The sequence below is a fragment of the Echinops telfairi genome, unplaced genomic scaffold (genome assembly GCF_000313985.2).
Source record: "Echinops telfairi isolate 266 unplaced genomic scaffold, ASM31398v2 ScPeMD7_7474;HRSCAF=8512, whole genome shotgun sequence".
Taxonomy (NCBI): Eukaryota; Metazoa; Chordata; class Mammalia; order Afrosoricida; family Tenrecidae; genus Echinops; species Echinops telfairi.
This window is the reverse complement of record NW_022111378.1, coordinates 4880936-4904674: the sequence shown is the minus strand read 5'-3', so window position 1 is coordinate 4904674 and position 23739 is coordinate 4880936. Positions and strand designations below refer to the sequence as shown.

Here is a 23739-nt window from a genome sequence, read left to right as displayed (position 1 = left end):
GTCTACTCTCTAGCTTCCCCTTCTTGTCCTTCCTCGCCCATGTCCTGGTAACTATCAAAATATGTTTCTTTTGTGTTTACTTTTTTGTATGAAAAACCTTTATTTTGAGTTTTTATTCTTTTATGATAATGGGCCGATACAATATTTGTCCTTTTGTGATTGACTAATGAAGTGGCTGAATGCTGATATTTTCTAAGCTGACAGTTATAAAATCTAACTCTAGTAAAAGCATTCAGTCATAAGATATTTATTTACACTGAAATAGTTTATTCACTTGTTGAATTCTCTTGATAGAAAAATCCATTAATAGCTTGGATTTTAAAAATATGACCATTCACTTCACTCACTGCCATTGAATGGATTCCCATTTACAGTGACCCTGTAGGATAGAATAGGACTTCCCTTTGGGTTAAGGGGTAAATCTTTATAAGGGCGGAAAGGCTCATCTTTCTCCTTGGAGAAACAAGTGGGTTCAAGCTACTGAACTTGTGGTTACAGCCCAATGTAGAAACTATGACCTGATGATCAATGGGAGGACATCAATAGTAGCATTCATGACAAAAGTGAAGGGTCATGAAAAAGTGAAAGGTCAAGAGAGAAAGGAAAGATCAAAATGCATGTCAGAAAAGACTTTGAAACTTGCTCTTAATCATAGAATAGCTAAATCAAATGAAAGAAATGATGAAATCAAAGAACTGAATAGAATTTTTGAAAGGGCAACTCAAGAAGAAAAAGCAAAATGTTATAATGAAATGTGCAAACCCAAAAGGAAGCATGCGCTCAATGTATCTTCAATGAAAAGAATGAAATGAAAAGAATCCCAGCCTTGAGTTGCAATATTGAAAAATCTATTGATTGATACAGAAAGCATCAAGAAAAAATAGTTAAAAATCACAGAGTCACTGTATCAAAAAGTACTCATCGACATCACCCCATGTCAGGAGGTAGCATATGAGCAAGAAACAGTGGTGCTTAAGGAAGAAATTGAAGGTGCACTGAAAGCATTAGCCCAAAACAAGGCTCCAGGAATTGACAGAATATCAACTGAAATGTTTCAACTGGCTGATGACGCACTGGAAGCACTTACTCATCTATGCCAGCAAATTTGCAAGATAGTTACTTGGCCAACTGACTGGTAAAGATCTATATTTGTGCCGATTCTAAAGAAAAGTTACCCAACAGAATGCTCAAATTAGACAATATCATTGATATCACATGCAAGCCAAGTATTGCTTAAGATAATCCAACAATTTGATAGGGAGTTGCCAGAAGTGCAGGCTGGATTCAAAAAAGAACATGGAACAAGGGATACCATTGCTGATATCAAGTATATGTTGGCTTAAAAGATGAAAAAGCAGGGTGTTGGTGTCGAATTTTGTTGCTTTGGCAATGGGAGCGTGAACTTGTCGGTGCATTAAACCATAACCCAAACTTACTGCCATCGAGTGGATTACGACTCATAGCTATGCTCCTGAGCAGGAGCCTCTGTGAACTTCCAACCTGCAGTTCTTTAAGCTGGTAGAAAGCCTTTTTCTTCTCCTTGGAATGGCTGGTGGTTTCAGACTGCCAACTTTTCGGTTAGTCACCCAGTGTGTAAAACTATGCCACCAGGGCTTGGTTGAGTGGGGTGGGGAAGCCCTTGTTTGTGTGGGTGTGCTGGGATCTAAAGGACTGCTCTTTGTTTGTTTGTTTGTTTGTTTTTGGTGGGGGGGTTGGATGGGCTGTGGTATGGAGTGCAGGAGGGGGTATTCTCAGGAGGGTGGAATGCAGGATGGGTATTCCCAGAAGGGTGGAGTGGAGGATGGGTATTCTCAGGAGCATGAAATGGAAGATGGGTATTCTCAGGAGGGTGGAGTGCAGGATGGGTATTTTCAGGAGGGTGGAGTGGAGAATGGGTATTCTCAGGAGGGTGGAGTGAAAGATGGGTATTCTCAAGAGGGTGGAGTGGAGGATGGGTATTCTCAGGAGGGTGGAGTGAAAGATGGGTATTCTCAGGAGGGTGGAGTGCAGGATGGGTATTCCCAGAAGGGTGGAGTGGAGGATGGGTATTCTCAGGAGGGTGGAGTGGAGGATGAGCATTCTCAGGAGGTTGGAGTGCAGGATGGGTATTCTCAGGAGCATGGAATGAAAGATGGGTATTCTCAGGAGGGTGGAGTGCAGGATGGGTATTCTCAGGAGGGTGGGTCCAACCCGGAAGAGGACTTTGGAACAGCAAGTGTGAGAGAACTCCAAAAATATGAGGGCCTTGTAATTGAGCAAAAGTAACAACAAAGCAAACGAAGAAAATAATATACAATAAAAAACAAAACCAGCTTGTGGGTGGGTATTCCTGCTCTTTAATAATGTTCTTTCATGTGCATGTCTGCCACTTGAGGGCTATGGGCACGGAGGCTGGGGGGAGAGCACTAGAGAACAGAAGGACTGATGGAGGAAAAGTCAAAAAGGGAACGGTTAAGTTGGGTACTGATGATATCTGCACCAACTCCATCAAGAGCCAGCTATCTTCCAGAGGCCGCGAGGTAAGAAGTTGGGTTGGTTGGGTTGACTCAGGAGCTAGGAAGAGTCAGCTGTGCCAAGGAGGGGCAGGGGTCACAATGCAGTTCCAACTGCTGGTCAATGGTAACAAGGATTCTATTAGCAGGGATTGCTGTCATCCTCCTTTAAGAAAGTTGGGTTGAATTATGATGGCAACAAATGTACTAATGTGCTCGACACAATGGACGTATGTATGGATTGTGATAAGAGTTGTAAGAGACCCAGATAAAATGATTAAAAAAGAAACTTGGGTCTGAAATTCTCTCTGCTAGTGAGTGCAGAATATCTTCCCAGTGGCTTTTCTCTGGGAGTTGCTGAGGGGATCTTCCTGTGTTTGTTATCTGGCGACCACCTTGCAGCTTCCCACTCCCTGAACTTTCTTCTGTAGTATGTTCCTGAACAATATTTTAGAAGCATCTAGAATCTGGGTGTATAATTTCAGGATTGCATTTGTTCCTATAGCAAGGACTTCTCAGTATATATATTGAAATTATCGTTTTTTCCCCAACAGTTTTATTGACACATAACTTATATATCATACAATTGAATATTTCAATCATTCAATCATATCAAAGGAAGTTGTACAATCACCACCACATTCATCTTAGAGCCTCCCCCACCCCATGGTTATATCACCCCTAAACTGAGTTGTGCAATCAGGGTTAATTCTAGCGATCCCTCTCAAAAGTATTTTATCTTTTAATAAAAACAAATATTGACTGACCACTTGCTCTTTGCTAGGCACATTTATAGACATAGGGGATAGAAAAATATTTCGATACAAAATGACTGCCTAAATATGTCTTTGAAAAATAATTTTTCATGTATACTTCATATAGCATGCAATTTAATCATGCAATTATATTAAGAATAGTTAAGAAATGCCGATCAATGAGTAGAGGTGGCAAAAAAAATTTTAGAGTTGGAAAGAAAGCCAAATGATTTTTACTACAAAAACTTGTTCTCTAGCTAAACCTTTCCAACCTAGATTTAAGATATTAATTTTGATGTAAGGAGAAACAATTATTGTTAGGGTACACCAAATTGGTCCAGAATGAAAGGGAAAATACAGTTGTTAGTGTATACAACACTTAAAAAAGTGTTATTGGTTTCATTTCTTGCTCTGCCAGTTCCCTTCCACTGCAGAACTTGATTTTCCTTTTGTCCGATCTGCTTGGCTTTATGCGGCTTTGCTTTCAAAAATTGGTGCTCATGTTTTGTTAATATACTAAGCACATACTTACCTTGTTTATTGGCTAATTTGTCCATGATATTAAGGCAGTCAAGAGCTATTGAATGTTTTAAAATGAGATTCCATTAGTGAAAGTGTCTCAGAAAATTTGTGGGTTTTTTTTGTAGAAAAAGTTACTTGAAAGATATGACTAACTCTAAGAGAGTTAATTTCCTAATATTTTATTGAGGTGATGGTTCCTCTAACGAAGAGATGTCATTGCTTTTGTATGTGTGAAAAATATACTTTTGCAAATATGTATTTGGTAAATGGACAGAACCCCACTTGAGAATTTTTGGACTGATTTTAGTATAGTATCACATAAGAGCTTATCTGATCTTACAGATAGCCATTTGACCTTTGTTTTTTGGTTCATAATCACTAATCTTTTTTATGAAATAAAGAAAAAGAATGAAATGGCATCTCTGTGATATTCATAGTTTAGATTCATTTCAATAGGCTGCTTTCATCCCTTCTTTCAAGAGACTCATTTTATCTTCCCCACATGACCTTCTTTTCAGCCTGCTCTTATCTGAAAAATACCCTTTGTTATTCTTTAGAACTTTTCCACTCTCTGTGGCCTCCAATGTATTTATCATTGTTCAGGCCACTTGGCTTTGCTCTGATAGAAGTAGAGAAGCATTTTAAAAAAAATACAAGTCTCAATGTACTTGTCAAAATACAATAGCGATTGTTAGCTAATCATTATTGTGTACAGAGCAGACAAAAGCTCTTCAACATGAGTGTTTGTTCACCAGTAACAATCATTTAGAGACTCCTTTTGATCCAACATTCTGTGGCAGCGACTGGGACTAAATCCTAGCTTGAACCCCTGCTAAAGGATGCAGAAAAATAAATGGAACATTGCTGAGAGCCATTGGGGTGAACATTAGCACCAAGTTTTGTAATACTTGACGCATGGTCGTGCCTGTAATGAACAGGACTCACGACTTTTTCCCTCTCCCCACCATTCCCATGGATCTGATGCATATCATCAAAGGGGGTCACTGTTCAGACCTTAGATGATGACTGAATGGATGGCTGGGGTTGTCCGTCTGTGTGTAATACCACATATACTGATGTCTAAGCCCAGGTTTTCGGCACAACTTTAATGCAATTTTTGTGGTAAAATTAGGTGCCTCCATAGTGAATGATGGGGGAGTGCGGAGTGGAGACCCAAAGCCCATTAGTAGGCCACTGGAGACCCCCTTGCAGAGGGGTCTCGGGGAGGAGATGAGCCAGTCAGGGTGCGATGTAACAACGATGAGAAATACAACTTTCCTCTAGTTCCTAAATGTTTCCTCCCCGCTCCCACTACCATGACTCGAATTCGATCTTGCAAGTCTGGCTAGACCAGAGGATGTACACTGGTACAGATAGGAACTGAAAATACAGGGAATCCAGGGCGGATGAGCCCTATAGGACCAGCGGTGTGAGTGGCGAAACAGGGAGGGTAAAGGGAGAGTGGGTAGGAAAGAGGGAACCGATTACAAGGAACTATATGTGACCTCCTCCCTGGGGGACAGACGACCGAAAAGTGGGTGAAGGAGACATCGGACAGGGCAAGATATGACAAAATACCAATTTATGAACTATCAAGGGCTCATGAGGGAGGGGGGAGCGGGGAGGGAGGGGAAAATGAGGACCTAATGTCAGGGGTTTAAGTGGAGAGAAAATGTTTTGAGAATGATGTACAAATGCACTTTACACAATTGATGTGTGTATGGGTTGCGAGAACAGTTGTATGAGCCCCTAATAAAATGTTTTTAAAAAAATTAGGTGCCTCGGTTGATGTTGGGGTGGGCTTATACACAAGTACTGTATATATGGTACGTACATTTCACCATATGTTATGGCCATAGAGAATTTTCTGGAAACCATGTCTTTGAAAATGTTCCTACAATACACAATCTGCTTAACCAAGATAGAGGTGGGACATTAATTTTCCCAGGCTACCTTGTTAGTCATTTGATGCAGGCTTAGCCAGTGTCATGCAAACCCATGGGGTTCAAGTGACAGGAGGAAGCAGGTGGAACACAACAGTCATTTTCTGGGAAAGTGATGAAGGCATCTGCCTTTGGAGACATTCTGAGCAAGATGAGCTTCTAATGCTTAGATCTGACAACGTGACCAGGCCAGCGGACTGGCCGACCTTCGCTCAGGCAGTGCTGAAGTGTGGTTTAGAACACTCCTTGTTGCATGACTTTGAGCCACCTAGAGAATATGTGGCTACCAAATATCCTTTTAGTTTTAAAATAATGTGATCAGCTTAGCATATCTAGATATTTCAACTACCTTGACACGTGAATATAATTTTTATATGAGCATGAACAAAAAGGAATTGGGGTGAGAGGACCTTAAATATCATTTTATAGAAGTTTTACCAAAACATATACTTGAGTATATGCCTAATTAATCAAATAAATTATAACCAAACTTTCTCATGTGGAAGAGGCACACATTTTTAGCCAAGGGTGGTAGCAAGAGGCAAAATATTATCTGTGAAGTATTGACTCTTTGTGACCATTCTTTTTCTAGGGACCCTTTTCTTGCCAAACTTTCATTTGCTACTACCAATAGATGCCTAGAAGCTTGGGGTCACCAGAAGACAAACGGGATTATGCTTCTGTTCAGTTTAAATTCATTTTCTGGAATATAAAGCTTTCTGTCTAAACTATTATCATTTGGCTGATAACATAGTGTTTGTGGTTCAATCCTTGTGTCCTATGAAATTTTTACTGATTTTTGCCCTAAACTGCAGGAGGTGATCTGTTATGGGTAGTCTGAAAAATCAGGGGAAGTGCACTCCTCAGCTGTTCTGGGCTATCTGCTACCTGACATTGTTGTTCTTGATGAACCAGTTACCTACCTTCCATTTCTCAACTTCCCTTTGGATTTCTTTCCTAGCCTACCCATCCTTCTTTTTTGTTTTGCTTTGTTTAGTTGTCTGTTTTCACTATAGTGTCAGCTGCTTGAAAACAGGAATTCTGCCTTAACCCCTTATTTGTCCCCTCTTTAGGACAGTGTCAGGCATAATTCTGTCATTTAAGGAAGCACCACTGGCCTGGGTGTGCTGAAGGGTCCCTGTCTTGACTTCACTAACCCTGAAATACATGACATTACCTGGTCACCTCTCAAGCCTTGCTCACTCCCTCATCCACAACAACCTACAACCATATTTATCTATTCAGATTTCCAGTGAGACCTAGTCTTATCTGCCAATATTATAGATGCCATTGCTACTTAATCCCATTGGTGACCTATTCTTATAATCCTAGTAGAGTATTTAGGTAGCTCCTTTGGGTTTTTGAAGGAACAATGCTTTTCTTGGTCCCTAAAGGGGCTCTTAAAGGTGGTACTGCCTGGTAATTATTGGACTGCTAACAAGATTAGTAGTTCAAACCCATAAGTCATTCCACAAGAGAAACAGGAAGCTATCTGCTTGCTTCTTTAAAGATTAGTCTAGCAAGTATTGTTCTGCCTTGGTGAATGAACATTATTGCAAGTCCTGCCTTTCACCTACCCTCATCGTTTGTATAAATAGTATTCAGTTACTTGAGGTTTTGGTATGTACAGGTCAACAATCTATATATCTTAGTATAAAAAGCTGTCCTACACATATATAGTTTTCTCTTCTAAGCAGTATTTGAAATTCTTTAATATTGGCTACATGAATGATCCTATTAGTAGAATTATCATATATCCCATGAGGGTGATTTATAATATTCCCCAATCAAAAGAGAATGATACCTGTAAAGTGAACAAGGGATGTATGTAAACCATGGACATAAGAATGTATTTTGAACTCTCCCTTTACCATACCCCTAATATAAGAACAATTAGTTCTTATGACACTAGATACAAGAAGACTATAGGCTAATAGGTGCCGAGTCTTGTGGATCAAAGGTTGGTGGAAACATGGCAGGGCACTGGCAACTTTCAGTGTGACCCCGCGAGTGCCAGAAAGCAGGAAATCAGAGTGGTAGAGTAAAGAGGAAGTTACCGGAGTCCTGCCTATGAGAAGGTCAAGCCCCTAAGGAGACAGCATCAGGCTGGGACCTGGTTGGCAGGTTTGACCCTACCCCAACTGGGAGTGTCTAGTTGACATAAAATCATCTCATTACCACAGAGGCAGAACAATCTAGTTAAAATAGTTAAGCTATGTATACTTAAAAATAAGATATACACATGTGCAAAAAAAAGCGTGATAAGATGGTTAGGCTAGTAATTTGTTGTTGTTGTTAGGTACTTTGAGTTGCATCTGACTCATAACCACATATTTACACAAGTAAGCAGTGCCCCCTCCCGTGCAATCTTCATAATGTATGAGCCCATTGTTGTAGTCACTTTGTCAATGCATCTTAGCGAAGGTCTTCCTCTTTTCCCTGATCTTCAACTTGACCAAACATGATGTCCTCCTCCACAATGGGTCCTTTCTGACACGGTGTTCAAAATACTTAAGATTTTAAAAAGTGTGAAGTGGAGGTGATGTCTAGAGAAGGAAGGAGTAGGAGAGGCAGCAGCAGCAGCAGCAGCAGCAGCAGCAGCAGCAGCAGCAGCAGCAGCCTCAGCTGCCTAGAGCTGATTTCTATGAGGTCAGACATGCCCCCATCCTCCAGATTTTCTTATCTATTTTGACACCAACTGTCCCTCCCATAGCATTCGTTCTTTCTTGCTGAGTTCCAGAATTCAGTGCAATTACCTCTCAGAACTCACAAACAACTATTATAGGATTTATTATGGAAGTTCACAGGTTATAATTTAGGAAAGAAATGCTCAGGATACAGTTGCTGGATCAGGAAAGCTTCTTCTCGATCAACCCTATAGGGAGGACTCCCTTGTCCTTAGCCTCTTGGCCTGGCCAGTGCTCTGCTCAGACAGTAGTACAAAGCTCTTTTATAGCTGTCAATAAATGGTCAAAAAGTGCAACACTCCGCCATAAGCCTCAGCCTGAAGGTACATGTCTCTAGCACCATGGTTCTAGCTCCTACAGTTAACTGCCTGGAGGCACCTTACTCCACAAGCCAACCACTTACCTGAAGGCACTCAGTTTTACTTGCTCCATGGACCATGAAGTTTACTGCTCTGACTCTTGTTTATGCCCCTATCACTACTCCCCTGCTACTCCTCTCTTGCCCTCCAGGTGCCAAAGTAGTTTCCTGAATCAAGGAGATTCAATGAAAAGGTATCTCAAAACCCAAAGGACAAGTTCCATTCCTGGCTCTTCTCTGTTGTTGGTAGTGATATTTCTACTTCCCTTTTCTGAGATGGCTCATTTTATACCTAATGTTGCATTTAACTCTGTTAACAATCACTCACAAATAAATTCTATTAGTATCTTCCCTACATTTTTGTGTTAGTCTGGGTACATTGGAGAAACAAATCCACAGAAACTCATATGTATAAGAGAGAGTTTTATAAAAAGGGTAAGTGCACATCAAGAAAACATCCCAACCCAGTGCTGCCCAAGCCCACAAGTCCAACATTAGCCCATTGGTCCAACACCAATCCACAAAGTCCTTCTCCATCTCACAAGACACACGATGGTGCTGACTGCAGGAGGAAAGCCCAATTAGTGAATGTGTAAGCATCTCAGCGATGGCAGGGATCCCCACATGGCTGTTCCAGCACCCAGCCCTGCATCAGGGTAGGTCCATGTGGCTTCTCCTCGGGGATGTCTTGCAGGAAGTGAGCCTTGCCAGCTGAAGCAGGGAACTGGCTAAGGAAGCTGCACCCTGGTCCGACCATCAGAAAGCAAGAGACCTGAAAACTAGAAAGGCGAGGCTCATTGAGCCATTTATGCCTCCCTTCTTCAATTAACCCCACATGTGTTTATCTGCCAGGTTCACACAATTAACTACCTCGATTTTCTTACCTTGATCCATCAAAAAAGAATAGTTTGGTAGGAGTAACAAAGACTATGGCTAGAAGAACCATATTAAATATGTCACTGCGCTGTAGATAAAGTCTCACCATCCTTGCCTTTAAAGAGCATCCTGGCTCTACTTTTTCCTAGACATATTTGCTTGTATTCTCTCTTCTTATTCAACATCATAATTAAAAGTAGTTGATTCTCTTTTGGTTTCTAAATTCCTTGTCCAGCTTTAACTTCCATATGTTATTGAAAATACCCTGTCAGGTGCACTTTTGTTCTCAGGTGACATATTTATTTTCCAACACTTTAAAGAAGTATTTTACAACACATTTGTCCAATGCAATACACTTTTGTTTCCTTATCTGCTGCTTCCATGAGAGTTGCTTGTGAAACCAAATTAAAAGAAATCCAGGTCAGCTTCAATCTTTTCTCTATTTGTCATAATGTAGCTCATTGGTCTAGTTTTAAGGCTTTTTGTTTTCTTTTCATTGAAGTATGAGCTATTGTGATGGCTATCAGTTTTTTAATCTTCACCAATAAGTGCTTCAAGTCTTCTTAAATATTTTTTACCATGTTATCTGTAACTGGTTAATATCAACACAACTGAATGGATAGCTAATGAAACACAAGCAAACATCTTTCTTTTATTTTCTCTTTTCACCAAGATCCATCGAGTGTAAGCAAAGATAGTCCTTATTCCATGTACTCTTCTAAATTCACTTTGAATTTCTGGCAATTCCCTACAGTTGATGCACTGTGCAAGTGCTTTTTAATTATCTTTAGAAAATGGTACATGCTTGTGATATTAATGATATTGTTAGATAATTTCTACATGTAATTAGGGAATTATTCGTTAGAGAAATCCAAATAAAAAAAACATAGTATAATTCTACTCTAAAACCCAAAACCCATAACCGTAAAACCAGTATCTCCTCATGGCTGCTCTGTAGGGCAGAATTGAATTGGTCCATAGGGTTTTTAAGGCTGTAATAACTTTTATGGTAGTATAGTGGTTATGGGTTGAGCTGCAATCAGCTTGGTCGGCAGTTTGAAACCACCGGCAGTTCTGCAAGAGAAAGACAGGGCTTTCTACTCCCACAAACTGTCCCAGTCTTAGAAACCTACAAGGAGGTGCTCTGAGTCAGCGTTGGCTTGATGGCAGTGAGTTTGGTTGTGGAATCTTTCCCCTGTGGAGGGGCTAGTGAGTTTGAACCCTGACCTTCTGGTTAACAATTGTGCACGTTAACCAGTGTGTCACCAGAGCTCCTTACAATACCACTATGCACCCATTGAATGACTAAAATGAAAAGTAACGAACATATAAAATGTTGATAGAGTGTGGAGGATCTGGAACTCTCATGCACTGCTGGTAGGCACACAAATGATGGGCACAGAACAATGTTTGAGAGAGTATTTCTTTTCTATTTTAAATTCTTATTGGGACTCTCATCGGCACTCTTATCTCATGAGTTATTATATTTTCACAATGAGCAGAGCAGTTAAGAGAAAAAAATAAACCTCCAAAAAGAATAGGGATATAAATAGTTAAGGAGTCATCATCATCAAGGATTCATATATTGTTATCAAATTCACACAATAAGGCCTTTGGAGGGAGAATAGATCATTAAAACATACACCACACAAATAAGAAATGGTAAAATCACAACGGTAAAATCCACATGATGCCCATATCCTCAAAGAGTTCTTTTATTATGACTGACAAACTATGAACTACATTGCCCAATCTCTTAATACTAAACATTTTAAAACCTAGAAAAGCCAAATAAAAATTATGCTTGTCTAATAATTTGCCTTGAAAATATACTTTAGAATATTTTGTCCTATCGCCCCCCTCATAACTTTTGATTACATTTTTATAACCTCTGGTGAGAATCTTGAAATTTTTATCTTAGACACCTGAAAATATATTATTTATCACTATAAGCAACATGTCTAATATTTTACCTGTAATCATTTTTAAAGTATTAAAGTACAGGAAGACTAAACCTGATTGAACAATGATGAATGCTCAGGGACATAAACACATAAACACCCAAAAAGTACATCAGTGTGGCTGAACATGAATCTACAGAGTTTACTCTGGGCATTTTTGGGATGAGGACTTATTTTATCATTGAATAATAAGATCTAATTCTGCATATTCTTGCAGTCCAAAAACACCATGCTTAAAATGTGGTCAACTTTCAGGCTGTAGAAGGTGCACACTGAAAATCATGAGTTTAAAATCACCAGCAAATTGATTTAAAATACTTTATAAATTCATACATTGAAAGCTCAAGATGGAATAGATTGTCTACTAAATTCTCATCACCAAAGTAACAAAGCCAATCCTAGTTAGCAGAAAATACCCAATAATTTGTAATATATGATTTTTGAATTAAATTGTTTAACAAAATACATTAGAACTAGCTATAATAGTTTATTTTTGCAGTTTAATATATCGATCAGAGCAGGAGACTTTATAAGACATATACAGTGAGTGAAAAAAATAAAATTATTATTATAGTCAATAAGCAATTATACCTATAGTCAATTATTAAATTAAGCACCTATCCCAGTTTTAGAAGGCATTTTTGCCTAACATTTCATCTTATCATTTCTGATAAATAACTCTCATAATTACAACGTCCACTGCAGTTTCAATCAAAATGCTTCAAAGAAACTACAGGTTTAAGGTAGTATTGAGTTTCTAGTGGCAAAATCAGCAGTCAAAACCACCAGCCACTGTGAGGAAGAAAGATGAGACTGTCCACTCCCATGAAGAGTTGCAGTCTCAGAAACCCACCGGGCCAGGTCTTCTGTCTGACAGGGTCACTGTGAATGGACTGACTTGGTGGCAGTAAATTTGATTTGGGGCGCTCCTTCACAGCAGCTCTAGTGGGGCCACAGTAAGGGGACTCAGAATTCATCCCCTCTCCCAGCTATTCCTTGGAGGTCGGTCTCCTAGTAACAGTGGGTTTATTTAACAAAAAAAACCAAAGAAAAGAAACAATACATGCCTCTGAGTGCAACTTGGCTCACAGCGACCCCATATAAGGTTTCCTAGGCTATACATCTTTATGGAAATAGAGAGCCCCATCTCTCTCCTAGAGTGGCTGGTTGTGTTGGAACTGCCAGCCGTCTGGTCAGTAGTTCAAGGCTTTACATGACAGCACCTTCAAGACTCCAATTTATAAGAGTCTTAAAAAGTTCTTAGGAGACACTTTGAATTTAAAGAGAAAGTGTCATTTCAAATAATACAACACCATGATAATCTGGAATGTCTCCATGAACATTATTTTTTCTTAACCCATTGACACCTATACTCTTTTTTTTTGATTACTGGTATTAATTTAAAAACATTTCACAGAACAACCAGTAAAATATTCATTTAAAAACTTTCAATGAAAAAGTTAAAACTTTTTAAACATAGTTTAAAATTCTGCAAATGGAGGTATTGTTGACAATACTTATTTTAAATAACTAAACGAATATTTAACCCTTTCAATGTGTGTTTTTAAACTTTAAGGGAGATTAGCACTCAAAATTTAAACTATTAAAATTTTATCTGATTTACAGAAAAGAAATGCAATTAGAGGATAAAAGGTTAAATTCTACCAGTGTAAAAGCCAATGGACACTTCCACTGCATTGCTTCCAGCAGTTTTGAAACATCAGAAACTCAACCCAACCCATTAGCATCGAGTTGACTGCGAGACTCATAGGCACCTACAGGACAGAAGAGAACTACCCCACAGGATTTCCTAGGCTGTGAATCGTTACGGAAGCAGACCTCCATTCTTATTCACAAAGCTGCTGGTGGGTCTAAACTAGCGACCATTGGGATAGCAGTCGAATGCTTTACCCACTGTGCCAGCTAACATGGAGAAAGAGATGTGTGCATCTGTCTCAATGAAATTTATTCTCCGACGAAGGCAACACATAATGCTGCTTCATCAACTTTATGTAGTTCAACAAATAACACTTAGCCAGTCTTTTGTTAAGTGATCCTTCACATAAATATAAAAATCTCAGATAGAAGACCTTTTTTAATGACTCTTCTTAAAAATATCATACTTCAATTTCTTCAGAGCTTTGTAGGTAATAATAGTTACAGTTTTCAAACTTTGAATATTCCATGTGATTTGCTGTCTTTACAGAAAGAATAAGGTAAAAATCACTTAGTAAGATTAAACATATCTTATTTTTAAAATTAATTTCTGATATTTGTTGTGTGCTCTTGCAAAGAGTGCATAGGGATTTTCTACAGCAATCAAAAAGGCAAAATCGTTTTAGTATCTGATTTGAATTTTCTTCCAGTAATCACTTAATCCCCTGGAAATATTTTCAAGTTTTGATTTCTAGATACACTAGCCATCCTGCTACACATATTTTATCTTTTAAGTTTAATATTTCAAACCATTGAGTAATAACAGACTCAGCGTGATGATATCTTCACAGAATCTGTGGAAGTCCTCTGTGCAAGATTAAATTCAAAATTCCTATTGGAACATCTTGAAAAATCAGCCAAAGAAGGGCTAGAGCTAGGCTTTCGTAGGACTTACTGCAGACTTGGACCAGTAGCCATACAGCTGCTGCTGCAGGGATGGCGCCAAGGAAAAAGACATCGGTTGGCACAAAATCTTGTACCCAAAATAGGATATCAGTGTTGGTAATAATATGGACAAAGGGGTTGAAAATCCTTTTAAAATAGTACCCGCTTACGTAATGACAGCTGCTATTACAAGCCCCCCTCATGTCTGAAAAACAACTATCCGGGTCAGTTGGTTTTATCCCTGAAACAAATCCATTCTTTGATACCAATTCACCCTCATAAATGTATGCACCCATTAATCCAAACATACTCCCAAAGAAGCCAAGTTGAATATATCTTATCCATGCTGATTGTTTTGTTTCTTTTAAGATTTCCTCAAAGTAAATCCCCACAAAGCCATGGGAGAGCATGCTATGAGAACTGCCATGAGGCCTACAAATTGAGAGTTAGCTGAAAGGTACTTAGAATTAGCTTCTTGAGAAATCAAGGGCCACTGTCCAAAAGCCACGCCATCATCAGAATTACTAGGGAGAGCCACTGGTACACGCCTCATTCTTTACTCTGCAGAGACACAGAAAATAATGCCGTTGTAAGAAGGTTCAACTGCTATGTGACCTGCATCAGGATTTGGCAGTGCCACATGGAGTGAATTATTCTGAAGAGTATATTCCTGATGGAATAGCATGTTTAAGTGTTTCCATAAGTTTATAAAGAACTTCATCACTAGGAACTGAAATTACAGGGAATCCAGGACGGATGAGCCCTATAGGACCATTGGTGTGAGTGGCAAAACAGGGAGGGTAAAGGGAGAATGGGTAGGAAAGAGGGAACCGATTACATGGAACTGTGTGTGACCTTCTCCCTGGGGGACAGACAACTGAGAGGTGGGTGAGGGGAGACGTCGGACAGGGCAAGATTTGACAAAATACCCATTTATAAACTATCAAGGGCTGATGAGGGAGGGGGGAGCGGGGAGGGAGGGGAAAGATGAGGACCTAATGTCAGGGGTTTATGTGGAGAGAAAATGTTTTGAGAAACGATGTACAAATGTGCTTTACACAATTGATGTGTGTGTGGATTGGGATAACAGTTGTATGAGTCCCTAATAAAATGTTAAAAAAAAAAAAAAAGAACTTCATCACGTAGTACTTGATTCTATATTCTTAGAGTACATTTGCTGTTTTTGTAGACTTATAAAACGTGGGCCATTATCTTCAAGAGTTCAGCTATAACTATGGCAGTAGGCGATATATCACAAGGTCCCTCCTCGTTAAAGGCCCATAATAACGCATTGCTAGAATCAAACTGATAGTCTGAAAGACCCAGAATCCCAAGCATAGGAATTTTAGGTAGACAGAGATTGTTTTACCTTCATTTGCCTTGCACACTGCTGTTCCCGCTGGGCTCAGAGGGGTACATGGCTCAGCTCAATCCCAGTGCCCCAGCCTGCCCAGCCTGCTGGTCCCCACATCTGGGGTTCCACAGTGCCACCAGCACCCACTGCCTTCACTGCCACCAGGCCAGTGCGGTCTGGTCATTTCTGAGAGTGTTTTTTAAAAGTCATTATGACCCAACTAATCCACACTTAGGTGCTTATCCAGGAAAACAAAGGTATATGTCCACACAAAGATTCATACACTTCATGCTATCTTTCTTTCTAACAGCCTCTGGAGGAAATGAATGACCCAGGTATCTATTACTTATTTTCAAGTTGTGGATAAGCAACTCATGCATTCAATGAGAAACAAGTCAACAACAAACCTGAGTGAACTAATGATACACACAACATTATGGGCTAATCTTAAAATCATTGAGCGAAACTGATTTGACCCATTGTAAAGTTATTTCGGTTTTTAATATTTTCTGCTTTCTTTTTGATTGAGGTTTTCTTCTGTTTTGTCTAGTCATTGTTGTTGTTGGTGGTGTGTGTGTATGTGTGTGTGTGTGTTTGCTAGCTGTTTGTATTTGTATAATTTTCTATATATTTAATCCAAAATATGTAAATCTATATAGACAGTAACTGGATTGATAATTACCTAGGGACATGGCAGGGGGGCTTGTGGGACATGAGCAGCAACAATGCGTACCAGAGGAGATGATATGAAATTGATATTGTGGTGATGATTGCACAACTCTACTTAATATGATTGAATGATTAAATTGTTCCATGTGAACTATATTCCAATAAAACTATTTAAACATAATATATAAAGTATGATTTTATTTATATAAAAGTATAGAACATGTAGACTGACATATGACAAGAAGTAAATTAGTGGCCTGAGAACAAGGATGGAGGGAGAGATGTATTAAATAAGGGCACAAAAAATTTGAAATTTTCTCTTGTCTAGATTACGTTCAGCACGATTCCCTTTATGTTCCTGATAGGTTATGCATACTTCTTGCTTTGCATTTCCTATCCATATTTATTCCTACATAAGAGAGCTGCGTGGATGTTTGTTTTTTCTAAACGTTACTTTTGTCATCTATCATAAACATCCATCTGTATTTTACAATTCATGAGATTGTATTATACTTTTAAACTATTAGACTGCATTGGCCTGTTCACTCAGGATATACCTTTTTCCTCCCTGCTTCTGTATGATGCAGAAATTTAATAAAAGTGATTCAGTGAAGACAAAGAACTTTGTCTGAGAAGAGTCACCCAATAAAATTATAGCTTTAATTTTCAGCCTGACCTTTCTTGTAATTTGTTTGAAATTTCACAATTTCAAAAGAAGTGGACAGTGAACTGAGGAATGCATCACCTACCAAAGGAGATTTGAAAACCAAAGCTTTGACTTTAATAATCCAAGGACAATAACAACATTTCTGTTTTATATTCTGTTCTATGCCGGTAAGAAGAGGGGACTAATCACATGCTCTTTTGTTCATCATTGACAAAGTTACCACTTGGTATATCCTTGCTTTTGAATGTGGCATGAGTCAGTGTTTCTCAAACTCTGTGATTAAATTTTTTTACCTGGGACAAATTACCTGGGAAACATATTAAAAGTGAGGTTCTATTTCAGTAGATCTGGGGTGGGCTGGAGTTTCTGCCTTTCTAACCAACTCACAGGCTTTAGTCCTTGGACCAACCTTTGAGTACCAAGGGTAGCTATCACTAAATGGCATACAAAACTCATATTACTTAAGCTTACCTTTATATTTTTTCTTAGTCAAGAGATAGCAACACATCTTAGAAGAATTTCAAGGAGGAACATGAGCTTTACTGACAATCAAGTAGTTATCATCAACCCTGTTATCTGGTGCTCTTTTCTTGAAGATGAGATCAACCATGAAGCAGATCCAGATAAAAGGGTGAAAGGAATAAAGATAACAGATATTAGAGAATCTACCCCGTGTTGTGTGGGGAAAACTCCAAAACCAAAAGACCAAATTCACTGCCATTGAGCTGATGCTGACCCATGGCGGCCCTATAGAACAGTATAGAAGTGCCCTTGTGAGTTTCTGAGGACGTAACTCTTTACAAGAGTAAAACGCACCATCTTCCTCCCATGGAGTGTCTGGTGGTTCCAAACTGCTGACCTTGAAGTGAGAAGCCCACTGCTAGACAATGTTTAAAGTGAGTCTTAGGAGAGTATGAGTGATTCATCCTTAGCCTCACTGAAGATATGAGAATCTTTCTGCTTGATTCTTGACTTTTCCATGTGAATCAGCTTAGCCAATGAGATGCTGGAAGATATGACCCAAGTAGAAGCTTCATTTGGACTTGTGCATTCACACTTTTACCCTTGAATCTTTGCTATTGTCACTAGAAGGATATACTTAGGTGAGTCCACAGGTCTCAGGAGTAGATGGGGGCATGGGGAGCACAGCTACTTTCAGCTGAACCTAGTAAAAATCAGTTCACCCTGACCAACCTTCCTACACTGAGAAAGAATGTCATTGTGGTGTAAGCCTCTCAACTCTTGGCTGGTTTGTGACAGCAATGACTACCTGACATAATGAAGTAGTGTGTCTGATAGAGGAAGACACAACTAGAGATGGGTAGTGAAGAAGTTTGGGGAAGAATCAAAAGGTACAGGTACACCCAAAAATGTAAGAACACATATAAAAAGTCATAGTGCTTGACATAAAACAGAGTTCAGAAAAAGGTCAACCATCAAATTAAAAATTTTTTTTTTAGTTCATGAGAGCGTGGTCAGTAACATAAGATGTGGGTTGTTTAGTGAATCCATGGTCATTTTAATGAATTAATTAAGTAGTTACGTGATTCCTCTTTTTTGCTCTCTTGGTTGACTCAAACATTATTCATTTATTTCTTCTCAGCTCGCCTTTGAATGAATACCGTTTTGAGTCAACCGCAACCAGAACTAACATAATCGTAAGCTGCTCTTTCAAATTGAGTTCTTAGCTGCTTGAAACATGGAGATAAGATAGAGAAAAATAAGGCAGAGAGAATGCCCTCAACTAATTAATTAGTTGACTAATTAATTAATTGAAATGAGAATGAATTAACTCAGCAACCCACATCTTATCATGTTTCATACCTTCTTGTGATGACAAATTGAGCTTTATTTTCAAATAAGATTAAGATAAAATGCATCACACACAGGAAGCTATGGAAAAACTTTCAGTCATTCACTAACTCACTTGGTCATTATTTTACATGTGCTGATTAGGCTATTATATGTCCTCCAGGAACTAATGTTATTCCCTGGGAGAACTATAGTCCCAGGGATATAATCATTTGATTATAATTGTTCTAATATTTAGAAAGGGACATGAGCAGTGAGGTCTTCCAAGCTTGGAAAGAATGGCTATTGGGCGTAGTCTGGGGTCATTGAACGTTTCTCTGAATAGTAAATAACCTTTATAATGACATCTGAAAGGATGGGAAGAGTAATCTAGGCAAGTATAACAGTACATGTAAAGGATTGAAGTTGGCAGATACTTGGATTTTATCCTGAGTGCAATGGAGGGCAATAGATGGTTCTCAAATAGGGGAACAACATTATAAGATTTATGTTTTAATAGATTACCATAGTTGAAACATGGTGAATAACAAAAATATTCCACATGCAATAACAAAACAGAATAAAAGTAGAAGATGATTTTTTCCAGCAGTCCAGGAAAAAAGTAAATACTAATGTGGAGCATAGCGGCAGTAGGTTTGGGGAGACTTGAATGGTTCCTAGTAATATTTAGGGAGTAGAATCAAGAGTTCTTGAAAACTGATGGGAGCCTGGTGTTTATGAAAGAAGCAAGGTTGACCTGGAATGTTCTGGTTTTCTAAGACTAGGGGTATATGGCTAGATAAAGGACTTTGGATACATATATGTTGGGGAATTGGAAGGAACATTTAGTTTTCTATATGATGATTTTGTACTGGAGGTATGTATCCAAACAGGAGTAGGAATATATTAGGGTATACCCCCCCAAACCTGAATGTACTTATTTTTTAAGATACATATCTAAATTGTTTTTGCAAAACAACCTTCTCACCTTCAAAGTGCTCTCCATTACACTTAATACATTTGTCAAACCTGTGATTCCATTCTTGAAAACATTTTTCAAACTCATCTGTTTGAATGGCTGACAGCACCTCCCTCATTTTTTTCTTCACCTCTTCTATGGCATCAAATTGCTGTCCTTTCATGTCTGTCGGCATTCGTGGAAACAAAAGAAGTCAGTCTCATAGAGCGAGGCCAAGCGAGTAAGGTGCGTAGGACAAGAGAGGCAGATTGTATTTGTCAAAAACTGGTGCACTGAAATGGCTGCATGAGCAGGTGCATTGTTGTGGTGGCAAAACTAGTCCCCTGTCTGCCACAAATCATGCCTTTTTTGTTACACACTGTTGCACAATCTTTTCAGAACTTCTAAATAGGAAGCTTGATTAATAGTCTGGCCTGGTGGGATGAACTCCAAATGCACTAACTGGACATTTCCCTCCTTTTGGGCAGTTGATGGACGTCCAGAACTAGGCTTGTCATCAATTAATATTTCGCCTTTTTTGAAGCAAGAAAACCACTTGTACACTGTCCTTGTCAGCTGTTCAACATCAGAACAGTTTCTGCGGCATTTTTCCCAAACTGGAAACAAAATTTCACAGCCACATACTGTTCTCTCAAATCGGCCATCACAAAAAAACAAGGTTTGATCACCACCACCCCTCTCAGGAAATGAATAACAGAAATGTTGGTGAAGGGAGACAATGGACGATGTAAGACATGAAATAACAACAATAATATATAGTTGATCAAGGATTCACGAAGGTGGGAGGGGGAAAAAGAGGAGCCGATACCAAGGGCTCAAGTAGAGAGAAAATGTTTTGGAAATGTTAACAGCAACATATATACAAGTGTCCTTAATACAATTGAATGATGGATTGTTATAAGCTTTGTAGAGCTTGCCAATTAAATGATCACTAATAAAATCCCAAGCAAACAAGGTTCAAGCGAAACTGCTTTCACAAAAAAATTCATTGTGACCAGAGAGGACCTTCCCAGGTGAAACCACTGGGTGCACTACCTCAGAGTAAGTTGCTGGATGTTGACCCAGTGGGGAAGCATGCATACTACAAAAGCTCCGCCCAGCAGAGCTTTTTCTGTTAGTTTGGGTTTTTTTTTTTTTGGTGGCATACCCCCCTCCTACAGTTGAACATTTTGTTCTTTAACCCTGGTTTGCAGAAGTCTGAATTGGATCCATTTGTCGAAAAGTCAATGGTGTGAAGTTAAGAAAAGAAGTCAGAAGCAGAATATGAAACGAAGAGAAAAGCCTATATGTAGACACCCCTCTGGGGTCTATCCAAGGTTAAAGGAGGATAAAGTGATCAAGGGTGGCTCACTAAGAGAAAACCTAGAGTAAAAGGAACACTGTATGGATGCAATGACTTAGGAGACACAGAGGCTGTGTGTTTGCAGAAGAGAACATGGTCCACTATGCTGAATGCCGCTATTAGGCTGAAGAAACTGAATAGTGAAAAAGGTTTGTTGGATTTGGCAACAAAGAAGTCATTAATAAGCCTGGTAATTTTATGATTCTGGATTTTGAGTTTTTGAGGTGTGTAGCATTCTTCATAAATCCCACCAAAAGGACTTGATTTAGAAACCCACTAAGTGAACTGGACTTTACTGTAAACATACCTGTTACAATTTAAAGGAACTGAAATACTCCTGTGGATTTAAACCTGAAACACCCAAGCGTGGGTAAAAGCAGAGTCCCTATCCCAAGTTAACTTTGAAGGCCTTGAATTTAGTTCAAATCTCTGTTACTTTGAGACTGCTTACTAACGTATATTTGTGATTTTCATGGTTTCTTTGATTTTTATGATATGTCATAGTTTTACAGACAAGAACTTTTGCCTTAATTAAAAAGTGTTATTGAAATTGTTGCCTTCCAAAAAGTAACCATCTAAGTGAGGCATCAAGTAAGTCTACATGGAAGAAGCTCACTAGCCTGTGTAATACAAGGATTATAAATAATATAATCCAACTACAAAAACTAGAATGGTATCAGAGCTTAAATTGTGAACACGTGGTTTGCAGAAGGCTATGAATGACATAGAAAACCGACGATCCATTTTCAGCATTCACACACAGATTAACTCTCAGGTGAATTCTCTCTGACCGTAGGCTAGGGTTGTGAATAGCCTTGCTATCACACACAGTGCGTTGGAAAGTGGATTCTTTTAGATATAATTAGGTTAAAATTTAACACCTTATAATTTTCTCTCTCATCTGACTCATGTTAAAGTTGTACTAGTTCTTAATAGTCTTTACTTTCTTTTGAATTGAGGTTTTTCTCTGTTTTACTTTGCTATCGTTGCTGGGGTTTGGGGTTGTTGTTACATCTCTATATAGGAAGGTAAGTATAGGTAACTCTATAGAGATGATTTATCATTTATCATTTCTTGGGGGTAGGGCAGGAGAGGTTGGGAGGAATACGGCACTAATAATTCGTATGAGAACAAAGAAAGTGCTCTAAAATTGATTGCAATAGTGATTGTAGAACTCTTCTTAATATGATTCAACTATTGAATTTTATATTCTGTGGATTATGTGCCACTAAAACTCTTAAAGAAAGTCATCCGGGTAAATATGCCTGACTAATCATACGGAAAATGAGACCCTCTCCAGGAACCAGGAGAAAACCACCAGGTAAGAGAGAGATGGGAGCAAGCAGTCAGGAATACAACCCAATAGATCAATGATCCAAGCCCCCCTGAAACCCAGGGAAAGTGGGAGTGGTAGAGAGTAAGGGGAAAGGGAAAAGGGGTAGTCTAGTGTCTTGTTCCTCCTGTTTTAATGTTCATAAATGCTATATTTTTAGTAGATTCCAGTTCTTTATTTTGTCTTCTATAGTGTGGATAGCTTTCATTATGTTCAGTAGTGTGCTGCTGCCTTGTATTCGGGTCCTGAAGTTTAAAACTGTCCCCCTTTTTTTCAATTGATGGTCTTCATAATTATGTGATTTTTATTTAGGTCTTTGATCCACGTTGAGTTCATTTTTGTACATGGTGTGAGGTATGGGACCTGTTTCATTCTTATGCAGGTGACAAACTGGATCCAGTACCATTTGCTGAAAAGGCTAGGTCTTGTATTTTAGTTCATCAAAAATCAGATGTCTATAGGTACTTGGTTGTATTTCTGAGATCTCAATGATAATTAATTGGGTTTTCATATCTGTTTTTGTACCAGTAACATCCTGTCTTGATTACCATGGCAGTCTAGTAGGTTTTAAAATCTGGGTGTGAAAAGTCGCCTACTTTGTTTTTATTTTTTCAATAGTGTTTGTTTATGCTTGGTTCCTTTTTGCCACATAAAGTTGGTGATTAGTTTTTCAATTTCTTGTGATGGGATTTGAATGAGTATACATTGAATTTATGGAGTATTTTTGGTAATATTGATAATTTTACAATATTCAGCCTGCCATTTGTGTAAGTTTATTTTGATTTCTTGAAGGCGTTCTGGTAGTTACATAATCTGGTGTCAATTTGAGAAGATTGCAAGTGAAGGGGTGGAGTCTGGCCTGTCAATCAAGATATAACCAATGAGGCCTCTGTGTGGGCGTGGCCTTCTCCTGAGAATACTGGGAACTCCTGTGTTTTTTTCCTCCTTGGAGGTGGGAGACATTTTGTCTCTCTCTGCTGACTCCCTAGGAGACATCCCTGAGGAGAAGCCACATGGACCTACCCTGATGCATCCCTGGAAGCTGCAGAAGCCACGTGGAGACCCCTGCCAGCGCTGAGATGCTTACAATGCCACTGGATCCAAAGACTTTTTACCCACTGGCCTGTGGTCATCCTGCATTTGGCGTCATTGCATGTGATTCATGACTCTGAAGAGGACTTTATAGATTGGTATCAGACATATGGGATATTATTGGATTTATGGGATTGGACTGGACTGGTTTAGGATGCTTTCCCAATGTTCAAATGCTCTTGTATATAAACCTCTTCCTTATACACATGAGTGTGTCCTTGGATTTGTTTCTCTAGTCTACCTGGACTTACACAGGAGTGCTTTTTCATTTTCCTTGTGTTTCTCTGTTAAGATTTACTCCTAAATATTTTATCTGT

General features: G+C 38.9%; 1 pseudogene; it reads right to left on the bottom strand.

The window, feature by feature from the left end:
* Window positions 1-13711: 13711 nt before the first annotated feature.
* LOC101652564 lies at window positions 13712-17495 on the bottom strand (annotated as a pseudogene).
* Window positions 17496-23739: the final 6244 nt, after the last annotated feature.